The following is a 7,500-nucleotide window of genomic DNA, read 5'->3' as shown; positions in this document are numbered from 1 at the left end:
ACCTGGGAATACAAGGTGCTGTAGATATTTTTATACTACCAACACCGTTCTGTTGATGCATTCCATTTTCAAACGTATTCATTTATGAACCAGTAGTTAGAAGTAGAAAAGTTCTAACAGAAACCACAAAGCTCATCTACAGCCACACCACACTGGATACGCCCAATCTCATCTGATCTTGGAAGCTAAGCAGTGTTGGGCCTGGTTAGTACTTGGATGGGAGACCACCTGGGAATACAAGGTGCTGTAGATATTTTTATACTACCAACACCGTTCTGTTGATGCATTCCATTTTCAAACGTATTCATTTATGAACCAGTAGTTAGAAGTAGAAAAGTTCTAACAGAAACCATAAAGCTCATCTACAGCCACACCACACTGGATACGGCCAATCTCATCTGATCTTGGAAGCTAAGCAGTGTTGGGCCTGGTTAGTACTTGGATGGGAGACCACCTGGGAATACAAGGTGCTGTAAAAAAATTTATACTACCAACACCGTTCTGTTGATGCATTCCATTTTCAAACGTATTCATTTATGAACCAGTAGTTAGAAGTAGAAAAGTACTAACAGAAACCATAAAGCTCTTCTACAGGCACACCACACTGGATATGCCCAATCTCATCTGATCTTGGAAGCTAAGCAGTGTTGGGCCTGGTTAGTACTTGGATGGGAGACCACCTGGGAATAAAAGGTGCTGTAGATATTTTTATACTACCAACACCGTTCTGTTGATGCATTCCATTTTCAAACGTATTCATTTATGAACCAGTAGTTAGAAGTAGAAAAGTTCTAACTGAAACCATAAAGCTCATCTACAGCCACACCACACTGGATACGCGCAATCTCATCTCATCTTGGAAGCTAAGCAGTGTTGGGCCTGGTTAGTACTTGGATGGGAGACCACCTGGGAATACAAGGTGCTGTAAATATTTTTATACTACCAACACCGTTCTGTTGATGCATTCCATTTTCAAACGTATTCATTTATGAACCAGTAGTTAGAAGTAGAAAAGTACTAACAGAAACCATAAAGTTCTTCTACAGCCACACCACACTGGATATGCCCAATCTCATCTGATCTTGGAAGCAAAGCAGTGTTGGGCCTGGTTAGTACTTGGATGGGAGACCACCTGGGAATACAAGGTGCTGTAGATAATTTTATACTGCCAACACCGTTCTGTTGATGCATTCCATTTTCAAACGTATTCATTTATGAACCAGTAGTTAGAAGTAGAAAAGTACTAACAGAAACCATAAAGTTCTTCTACAGCCACACCACACTGGATATGCCCAATCTCATCTGATCTTGGAAGTTAAGCAGTGCTGGGCCTGGTTAGTACTTGAATGGGAGACCACCTGGGAATACAAGGTGCTGTAGATATTTTTATACTGCCAACACCGTTCTGTTGATGCATTCCATTTTCAAATGTATTCATTTATGAACCAGTAGTTAGAAGTAGAAAAGTTCAAACAAAAACCGCAAAGCTCATCTACAGCCACACCACACTGGATACGCCCAATCTCATCTGATCTTGGAAGCTCAGCAGTGTTGGGCCTGGTTAGTACTTGGATGGGAGACCACCTGGGAATACAAGGTGCTGTAGATATTTTTATACTGCCAACACCGTTCTGTTGATGCATTCCATTTTCAAACGTATTCATTTATGAACCAGTAGTTAGAAGTAGAAAAGTTCTAACAGAAACCACAAAGCTCATCTACAGCCACACCACACTGGATATGCCCAATCTCATCTGATCTTGGAAGCTAAGCAGTGTTGGGCCTGGTTAGTTCTTGGATGGGAGACCACCTGGGAATACAAGGTGCTGTAGATATTTTTATACTGCCAACACCGTTCTGTTGATGCATTCCATTTTAAAACTTATTCATTTATGAACCAGTAGTTAGAAGTAGAAAAGTTCTAAGAGAAACCACAAAGTTCATCTACAGCCACACCACACTGGATACGCCCAATCTCATCTGATCTTGGAAGCTAAGCAGTGTTGGGCCTGGTTAGTACTTGGATGGGAGACCACCTGGGAATACAAGGTACTGTAGATATTTTTATACTGCCAACACCGTTCTGTTGATGCATTCCATTTTCAAACTTATTCATTTATGAACCAGTAGTTAGAAGTAGAAAAGTTCTAACAGAAACCACAAAGCTCATCTACAGCCACACCACACTGGATACGCCCAATCTCATCTGATCTTGGAAGCTAAGCAGTGTTGGCCCTGGTTAGTACTTGGATGGGAGACCACCTGGGAATACAAGGTGCTGTAGATATTTTTATACTGTCAACACCGTTCTGTTGATGCATTCAATTTTCAAATGTATTCATTTATGAACTAGTAGTTAGAAGTAGAAAAGTTCAAACAGAACCCACAAAGCTCATCTACAGCCACACCACACTGGATACGCCCAATCTCATCTGATCTTGGAAGCTAAGCAGTGTTGGGCCTGGTTAGTACTTGGATGGGAGTCCACCTGGGAATACAAGGTGCTGTAGATAATTTTATACTGCCAACACCGTTCTGTTGATGCATTCCATTTTAAAACGTATTCATTTATGAACCAGTAGTTAGAAGTAGAAAAGTTCTAACAGAATCCACAAAGTTCATCTACAGCCACACCACACTGGATATGCCCAATCTCATCTGATCTTGGAAGCTAAGCAGTGTTGTGCCTGGTTAGTACTTGGATGGGAGACCACCTGGGTATACAAGGTGCTGTAGATATTTTTATACTGCCAACACCGTTCTGTTGATGCATTCCATTTTCAAACGTATTCATTTATGAACCAGTAGTTAGAAGTAGAAAAGTTCTAACAGAAACCACAAAGCTCATCTACAGCCACACCACACTGGATACGCCCAATCTCATCTGATCTTGGAAGATAAGCAGTGTTGGGCCTGGTTAGTACTTGGATGGAAGACCACCTGGGAATACAAGGTGCTGTAGATATTTCTATACTGCCAACACCGTTCTGTTGATACATTCCATTTTCAAACGTATTCATTTATGAACCAGTAGTTAGAAGTAGAAAAGTTCTAACAGAAACCACAAAGCTCGTCTACAGCCACACCATACTGGATACGCCCAATCTCATCTGATCTTGGAAGATAAGCAGTGTTGGGCCTGGTTAGTACTTGGATGGGAGACCACCTGGGAATACAAGGTGCTGTAGATATTTCTATACTGCCAACACCGTTCTGTTGATGCATTCCATTTTCAAACGTATTCATTTATGAACCAGTAGTTAGAAGTAGAAAAGTTCAAACAGAAACCATAAAGCTCATCTACAGCCACACCACACTGGATACGCCCAATCTCATCTGATCTTGGAAGTTAAGCAGTGTTGGGCCTGGTTAGTACTTGGATGGGAGATCACCTGGGAATACAAGGTGCTGTAGATATTTTTATACTGCCAACACCGTTCTGTTGATGCATTCCATTTTCAAACATATTCATTTATGAACTAGTAGTTAGAAATAGAAAAGTTCAAACAGAAACCACAAAGCTCATCTACAGCCACACCACACTGGATACGCCCAATCTCATCTGATCTTGGAAGCTAAGCAGTGTTGGGCCTGGTTAGTACTTGGATGGGAGACCACCTGGGAATACAAGGTGCTGTAGATATTTTTATACTGCCAACACCGTTCTGTTGATGCATTCCATTTTCAAACGTATTCATTTATGAACCAGTAGTTAGAAGTAGAAAAGTTCTAACAGAAACTACAAAACTCACCTACAGCCACACCACACTGGATACGCCCAATCTCATCTGATCTTGGAAGCTAAGCAGTGTTGGGCCTGGTTAGTACTTGGATGGGAGACCACCTGGGAATACAAGGTGCTGTAGATATTTTTATACTGCCAACACCGTTCTGTTGATGCATTCCATTTTAAAACGTATTCATTTATGAACCAGTAGTTAGAAGTAGAAAAGTTCTAACAGAAACCACAAAGCTCATCTACAGCCACACCACACTGGATACGCCTAATTTCATCTGATCTTGGAAGATAAGCAGTGTTGGGCCTGGTTAGTACTTGGATGGAAGACCACCTGGGAATACAAGGTGCTGTAGATATTTCTATACTGCCAACACCGTTCTGTTGATGCATTCCATTTTCAAACGTATTCATTTATGAACCAGTAGTTAGAAGTAGAAAAGTTCTAACAGAAACCACAAAGCTCATCTACAGCCACACCACACTGGATACGCCCAATCTCATCTGATCTTGGAAGATAAGCAGTGTTGGGCCTGGTTAGTACTTGGATGGGAGACCACCTGGGAATACAAGGTGCTGTAGATATTTCTATACTGCCAACACCGTTCTGTTGATGCATTCCATTTTCAAACGTATTCATTTATGAACCAGTAGTTAGAAGTAGAAAAGTTCAAACAGAAACCATAAAGCTCATCTACAGCCACACCACACTGGATACGCCCAATCTCATCTGATCTTGGAAGTTAAGCAGTGTTGGGCCTGGTTAGTACTTGGATGGGAGACCACCTGGGAATACAAGGTGCTGTAGATATTTTTATACTGCCAACACCGTTCTGTTGATGCATTCCATTTTCAAACGTATTCATTTATGAACTAGTAGTTAGAAATAGAAAAGTTCAAACAGAAACCACAAAGCTCATCTACAGCCACACCACACTGGATACGCCCAATCTCATCTGATCTTGGAAGCTAAGCAGTGTTGGGCCTGGTTAGTACTTGGATGGGAGACCACCTGGGAATACAAGGTGCTGTAGATATTTTTATACTGCCAACACCGTTCTGTTGATGCATTCCATTTTCAAAAGTATTCATTTATGAACCAGTAGTTAGAAGTAGAAAAGTTCTAACAGAAACCAGAAAGTTCATCTACAGCAACACCACACTGGATACGCCCAATCTCATCTGATCTTGGAAGCTAAGCAGTGTTGGGCCTGGTTAGTACTTGGATGGGAGACCACCTGGGAATACAAGGTGCTGTAGATATTTTTATACTGCCAACACCGTTCTGTTGATGCATTCCATTTTCAAACGTATTCATTTATGAACCAGTAGTTAGAAGTAGAAAAGTTCTAACAGAAACCATAAAGCTCATCTACAGCCACACCACACTGGATACGCCCAATCTCATCTGATCTTGGAAGCTAAGCAGTGTTGGGCCTGGTTAGTACTTGGATGGGAGACCACCTGGGAATACAAGGTGCTGTAGATATTTTTATACTGCCAACACCGTTCTGTTGATGCATTCCATTTTCAAACGTATTCATTTATGAACCAGTAGTTAGAAGTAGAAAAGTACTAACAGAAACCATAAAGCTCTTCTACAGCCACACCACACTGGATATGCCCAATCTCATCTGATCTTGGAAGCTAAGCAGTGTTGGGCCTGGTTAGTACTTGGATGGGAGACCACCTGGGAATACAAGGTGCTGTAGATATTTTTATACTACCAACACCGTTCTGTTGATGCATTCCATTTTCAAACGTATTCATTTATGAACCAGTAGTTAGAAGTAGAAAAGTTCTAACAGAAACCATAAAGCTCATCTACAGCCACACCACACTGGATACGCCCAATCTCATCTGATCTTGGAAGCTAAGCAGTGTTGGGCCTGGTTAGTACTTGGATGGGAGACCACCTGGGAATACAAGGTGCTGTAAATATTTTTATACTACCAACACCGTTCTGTTGATGCATTCCATTTTCAAACGTATTCATTTATGAACCAGTAGTTAGAAGTAGAAAAGTACTAACAGAAACCATAAAGTTCTTCTACAGCCACACCACACTGGATATGCCCAATCTCATCTGATCTTGGAAGCAAAGCAGTGTTGGGCCTGGTTAGTACTTGGATGGGAGACCACCTGGGAATACAAGGTGCTGTAGATAATTTTATACTGCCAACACCGTTCTGTTGATGCATTCCATTTTAAAACGTATTCATTTATGAACCAGTAGTTAGAAGTAGAAAAGTTCTAACAGAAACCACAAAGTTAATCTTCAGCCACACCACACTGGATACGCCCAATCTCATCTGATCTTAGAAGCTAAGCAGTGTTGGGCCTGGTTAGTACTTGGATGGGAGATCACCTGGGAATACAAGGTGCTGTAAATATTTTTATACTACCAACACCGTTCTGTTGATGCATTCCATTTTCAAACGTATTCATTTATGAACCAGTAGTTAGAAGTAGAAAAGTACTAACAGAAACCATAAAGCTCTTCTACAGCCACACCACACTGGATATGCCCAATCTCATCTGATCTTGGAAGTTAAGCAGTGCTGGGCCTGGTTAGTACTTGGATGGGAGACCACCTGGGAATACAAGGTGCTGTAGATATTTTTATACTGCCAACACCGTTCTGTTGATGCATTCCATTTTCAAATGTATTCATTTATGAACCAGTAGTTAGAAGTAGAAAAGTTCAAACAAAAACCACAAAGCTCATCTACAGCCACACCACACTGGATACGCCCAATCTCATCTGATCTTGGAAGCTAAGCAGTGTTGGGCCTGGTTAGTACTTGGATGGGAGACCACCTGGGAATACAAGGTGCTGTAGATATTTTTATACTGCCAACACCGTTCTGTTGATGCATTCCATTTTCAAACGTATTCATTTATGAACCAGTAGTTAGAAGTAGAAAAGTTCTAACAGAAACCACAAAGCTCATCTACAGCCACACCACACTGGATATGCCCAATCTCATCTGATTTTGGAAGCTAAGCAGTGTTGGGCCTGGTTAGTTCTTGGATGGGAGACCACCTGGGAATACAAGGTGCTGTAGATATTTTTATACTGCCAACACCGTTCTGTTGATGCATTCCATTTTCAAACGTATTCATTTATGAACCAGTAGTTAGAAGTAGAAAAGTTCTAACAGAAACCACAAAGCTCGTCTACAGCCACACCACACTGGATATGCCCAATCTCATCTGATCTTGGAAGCTAAGCAGTGTTGGGCCTGGTTAGTTCTTGGATGGGAGACCACCTGGGAATACAAAGTGCTGTAGATATTTTTATACTGCCAACACCGTTCTGTTGATGCATTCCATTTTAAAACTTATTCATTTATGAACCAGTAGTTAGAAGTAGAAAAGTTCTAAGAGAAACCACAAAGTTCATCTACAGCCACACCACACTGGATACGCCCAATCTCATCTGATCTTGGAAGCTAAACAGTGTTGGGCCTGGTTAGTACTTGGATGGGAGACCACCTGGGAATACAAGGTACTGTAGATATTTTTATACTGCCAACACCGTTCTGTTGATGCATTCCATTTTCAAACTTATTCATTTATGAACCAGTAGTTAGAAGTAGAAAAGTTCTATCAGAAACCACAAAGCTCATCTACAGCCACACCACACTGGATACGCCCAATCTCATCTGATCTTGGAAGCTAAGCAGTGTTGGCCCTGGTTAGTACTTGGATGGGAGACCACCTGGGAATACAAGGTGCTGTAGATATTTTTATACTGTCAA

General features: G+C 41.3%; 26 non-coding genes and 8 pseudogenes across 26 annotated transcripts in view; all 34 read left to right on the top strand.

Moving 5' to 3' along the window:
* LOC135038434 (5S ribosomal RNA) overlaps positions 1–27 on the top strand; it is a 119-nt gene extending 92 nt beyond the window's left edge. Inside the window, exon 1 of the ribosomal RNA XR_010232798.1 lies at positions 1–27. This exon is cut by the window's left edge and continues 92 nt beyond it. This is a non-coding gene — a ribosomal RNA (5S ribosomal RNA).
* Positions 28–134: 107 nt separating this feature from the next.
* Positions 135–253, top strand: LOC135039392 (5S ribosomal RNA). The gene has a single exon (XR_010233409.1). It is a non-coding gene; the product is annotated as a 5S ribosomal RNA (ribosomal RNA).
* A 107-nt stretch (positions 254–360) lies between these two features.
* On the top strand, positions 361–479 carry LOC135039143 (5S ribosomal RNA; annotated as a pseudogene).
* Positions 480–586: 107 nt separating this feature from the next.
* On the top strand, positions 587–705 carry LOC135039165 (5S ribosomal RNA; annotated as a pseudogene).
* Positions 706–812: 107 nt separating this feature from the next.
* Positions 813–931, top strand: LOC135039296 (5S ribosomal RNA; annotated as a pseudogene).
* Positions 932–1,038: 107 nt separating this feature from the next.
* Positions 1,039–1,157, top strand: LOC135038858 (5S ribosomal RNA). The gene has a single exon (XR_010233209.1). It is a non-coding gene; the product is annotated as a 5S ribosomal RNA (ribosomal RNA).
* Positions 1,158–1,264: 107 nt separating this feature from the next.
* LOC135038729 (5S ribosomal RNA) lies at positions 1,265–1,383 on the top strand. The gene has a single exon (XR_010233085.1). It is a non-coding gene; the product is annotated as a 5S ribosomal RNA (ribosomal RNA).
* Positions 1,384–1,490: 107 nt separating this feature from the next.
* On the top strand, positions 1,491–1,609 carry LOC135038649 (5S ribosomal RNA). The gene has a single exon (XR_010233007.1). It is a non-coding gene; the product is annotated as a 5S ribosomal RNA (ribosomal RNA).
* Positions 1,610–1,716: 107 nt separating this feature from the next.
* LOC135038808 (5S ribosomal RNA) lies at positions 1,717–1,835 on the top strand. The gene has a single exon (XR_010233162.1). It is a non-coding gene; the product is annotated as a 5S ribosomal RNA (ribosomal RNA).
* Positions 1,836–1,942: 107 nt separating this feature from the next.
* On the top strand, positions 1,943–2,061 carry LOC135039735 (5S ribosomal RNA). The gene has a single exon (XR_010233731.1). It is a non-coding gene; the product is annotated as a 5S ribosomal RNA (ribosomal RNA).
* A 107-nt stretch (positions 2,062–2,168) lies between these two features.
* On the top strand, positions 2,169–2,287 carry LOC135038448 (5S ribosomal RNA). Its single transcript, XR_010232812.1, has one exon. It is a non-coding gene; the product is annotated as a 5S ribosomal RNA (ribosomal RNA).
* Positions 2,288–2,394: 107 nt separating this feature from the next.
* LOC135039688 (5S ribosomal RNA) lies at positions 2,395–2,513 on the top strand. Its single transcript, XR_010233686.1, has one exon. It is a non-coding gene; the product is annotated as a 5S ribosomal RNA (ribosomal RNA).
* Positions 2,514–2,620: 107 nt separating this feature from the next.
* Positions 2,621–2,739, top strand: LOC135039182 (5S ribosomal RNA; annotated as a pseudogene).
* A 107-nt stretch (positions 2,740–2,846) lies between these two features.
* On the top strand, positions 2,847–2,965 carry LOC135038445 (5S ribosomal RNA). The gene has a single exon (XR_010232809.1). It is a non-coding gene; the product is annotated as a 5S ribosomal RNA (ribosomal RNA).
* Positions 2,966–3,072: 107 nt separating this feature from the next.
* LOC135038612 (5S ribosomal RNA) lies at positions 3,073–3,191 on the top strand. The gene has a single exon (XR_010232970.1). It is a non-coding gene; the product is annotated as a 5S ribosomal RNA (ribosomal RNA).
* Positions 3,192–3,298: 107 nt separating this feature from the next.
* LOC135039549 (5S ribosomal RNA) lies at positions 3,299–3,417 on the top strand. Its single transcript, XR_010233550.1, has one exon. It is a non-coding gene; the product is annotated as a 5S ribosomal RNA (ribosomal RNA).
* Positions 3,418–3,524: 107 nt separating this feature from the next.
* Positions 3,525–3,643, top strand: LOC135039379 (5S ribosomal RNA). The gene has a single exon (XR_010233406.1). It is a non-coding gene; the product is annotated as a 5S ribosomal RNA (ribosomal RNA).
* Positions 3,644–3,750: 107 nt separating this feature from the next.
* Positions 3,751–3,869, top strand: LOC135039743 (5S ribosomal RNA). Its single transcript, XR_010233738.1, has one exon. It is a non-coding gene; the product is annotated as a 5S ribosomal RNA (ribosomal RNA).
* Positions 3,870–3,976: 107 nt separating this feature from the next.
* On the top strand, positions 3,977–4,095 carry LOC135039059 (5S ribosomal RNA; annotated as a pseudogene).
* A 107-nt stretch (positions 4,096–4,202) lies between these two features.
* On the top strand, positions 4,203–4,321 carry LOC135039516 (5S ribosomal RNA). Its single transcript, XR_010233519.1, has one exon. It is a non-coding gene; the product is annotated as a 5S ribosomal RNA (ribosomal RNA).
* Positions 4,322–4,428: 107 nt separating this feature from the next.
* LOC135038807 (5S ribosomal RNA) lies at positions 4,429–4,547 on the top strand. The gene has a single exon (XR_010233161.1). It is a non-coding gene; the product is annotated as a 5S ribosomal RNA (ribosomal RNA).
* Positions 4,548–4,654: 107 nt separating this feature from the next.
* Positions 4,655–4,773, top strand: LOC135039368 (5S ribosomal RNA). The gene has a single exon (XR_010233405.1). It is a non-coding gene; the product is annotated as a 5S ribosomal RNA (ribosomal RNA).
* Positions 4,774–4,880: 107 nt separating this feature from the next.
* LOC135039666 (5S ribosomal RNA) lies at positions 4,881–4,999 on the top strand. The gene has a single exon (XR_010233664.1). It is a non-coding gene; the product is annotated as a 5S ribosomal RNA (ribosomal RNA).
* A 107-nt stretch (positions 5,000–5,106) lies between these two features.
* Positions 5,107–5,225, top strand: LOC135039356 (5S ribosomal RNA). Its single transcript, XR_010233404.1, has one exon. It is a non-coding gene; the product is annotated as a 5S ribosomal RNA (ribosomal RNA).
* A 107-nt stretch (positions 5,226–5,332) lies between these two features.
* Positions 5,333–5,451, top strand: LOC135038501 (5S ribosomal RNA). Its single transcript, XR_010232864.1, has one exon. It is a non-coding gene; the product is annotated as a 5S ribosomal RNA (ribosomal RNA).
* A 107-nt stretch (positions 5,452–5,558) lies between these two features.
* Positions 5,559–5,677, top strand: LOC135039812 (5S ribosomal RNA). The gene has a single exon (XR_010233803.1). It is a non-coding gene; the product is annotated as a 5S ribosomal RNA (ribosomal RNA).
* Positions 5,678–5,784: 107 nt separating this feature from the next.
* Positions 5,785–5,903, top strand: LOC135038857 (5S ribosomal RNA). The gene has a single exon (XR_010233208.1). It is a non-coding gene; the product is annotated as a 5S ribosomal RNA (ribosomal RNA).
* A 107-nt stretch (positions 5,904–6,010) lies between these two features.
* LOC135039278 (5S ribosomal RNA) lies at positions 6,011–6,129 on the top strand (annotated as a pseudogene).
* Positions 6,130–6,236: 107 nt separating this feature from the next.
* LOC135038433 (5S ribosomal RNA) lies at positions 6,237–6,355 on the top strand. Its single transcript, XR_010232797.1, has one exon. It is a non-coding gene; the product is annotated as a 5S ribosomal RNA (ribosomal RNA).
* A 107-nt stretch (positions 6,356–6,462) lies between these two features.
* On the top strand, positions 6,463–6,581 carry LOC135039345 (5S ribosomal RNA). The gene has a single exon (XR_010233403.1). It is a non-coding gene; the product is annotated as a 5S ribosomal RNA (ribosomal RNA).
* Positions 6,582–6,688: 107 nt separating this feature from the next.
* On the top strand, positions 6,689–6,807 carry LOC135039095 (5S ribosomal RNA; annotated as a pseudogene).
* Positions 6,808–6,914: 107 nt separating this feature from the next.
* Positions 6,915–7,033, top strand: LOC135039204 (5S ribosomal RNA; annotated as a pseudogene).
* A 107-nt stretch (positions 7,034–7,140) lies between these two features.
* LOC135038480 (5S ribosomal RNA) lies at positions 7,141–7,259 on the top strand. Its single transcript, XR_010232843.1, has one exon. It is a non-coding gene; the product is annotated as a 5S ribosomal RNA (ribosomal RNA).
* A 107-nt stretch (positions 7,260–7,366) lies between these two features.
* On the top strand, positions 7,367–7,485 carry LOC135038446 (5S ribosomal RNA). The gene has a single exon (XR_010232810.1). It is a non-coding gene; the product is annotated as a 5S ribosomal RNA (ribosomal RNA).
* Positions 7,486–7,500: the final 15 nt, after the last annotated feature.

The sequence above is a fragment of the Pseudophryne corroboree genome, unplaced genomic scaffold, assembly GCF_028390025.1.
Source record: "Pseudophryne corroboree isolate aPseCor3 unplaced genomic scaffold, aPseCor3.hap2 scaffold_711, whole genome shotgun sequence".
Classification (NCBI taxonomy): Eukaryota; Metazoa; Chordata; class Amphibia; order Anura; family Myobatrachidae; genus Pseudophryne; species Pseudophryne corroboree.
Note: the sequence above shows the minus strand (reverse complement) of the source record. Positions and strands in the feature narration are given on the sequence as shown.